Consider the following 1181-nt stretch of genomic DNA (forward strand, 5'->3'; position numbering starts at 1 on the left):
GTTATGAGATGGTTCACAGATTCATTGTTGTTCTTTCTCGTTGCATAGTACTCCATTGTGTCAGTGCTGCTTTCTTGATGGTATGAGGTCCCCATGTCTCTCTGCTCGCTTCTCTCTTTTATATTTCAAAAGAGATTGGCTTAAGACACTATCTAATCTGCTGCATCTCATCATTATAACTGTTGCCAATCCATCTCATTAACATCATAGTGATAGGACTTACAACACGTAGGGAAATCACATAAGATGACAAAATGGTAGACAATCACACAATACTGGGAATCATGACCTAGCCAAGTTGACAGATATTTTTTGGAGACACAATTCAATCTATGACACTCATGCTCACACCCACTCACACCCACACACACTCACACACATATGCACACACACCTACACAATGTTCGCACACACTCATGCACACTCTCACGCATGCACACACTTACACCTACTCTCACACACATACACTCACACTCACACATTCTCTCTCTCTCACATACACACACCCCTTTAAAACTCGTGCCTGAAGGCTGCTGCAGGACTCGGTTCCTGCCTGCCTCACACCAAACGTCAGGACTTTGCAAACTGCCTTCAAAGTGCCCCAAAAGCAAAGGCCTCCCTGCAGAGGTCCCAGGGCTCAGACAAGCCCTAGCCACAGAGAACCACTTCCATGAGTGCAGGCCCTGTGCTGAGTCTCTCACATATTATCTCATTTAATCTCATTAACAAGAAATGCCTTTGAAGCCTTGTGTTAGAGCTTAAAAAAATTCATGATCATTTTAGCTCTTGCTAAAGCCAAGCTTCTTTTAATTTGAAACAAGATTGAGAAAATTGTATTCATCAGAACTCCCTTTGGGAACAAGGCCTAGCTAGGTCTCCTGGTTGGGGAGGGGGGAGGGGCAGGGGGAGGGTGGTGGTGGTAGCTGCAGTGGTGGGGATGGGAGTGGGGACATGGACACTGGATGTCTAAAGGGACATTCAAACAACAAAAACAGAACAGTATCCTCAAGTCGACTCCAACTCATGGTGACCCCCTGAGTATCAAAGTAGAAACTAGGCTCCATAGGATTTTCTTTTGTAATTGTGCTTTAAGTGAAAGTTTACAGTTCGATTCAGCTTCTCATACAAAAATTTTTACACACATTGTTATGTTACCCTAGTTGCTCTCCCTATAATGTGAC

Source organism: Trichechus manatus, unplaced genomic scaffold (genome assembly GCF_000243295.1).
Source record: "Trichechus manatus latirostris isolate Lorelei unplaced genomic scaffold, TriManLat1.0 scaffold00191, whole genome shotgun sequence".
Taxonomy (NCBI): domain Eukaryota; kingdom Metazoa; phylum Chordata; class Mammalia; order Sirenia; family Trichechidae; genus Trichechus; species Trichechus manatus.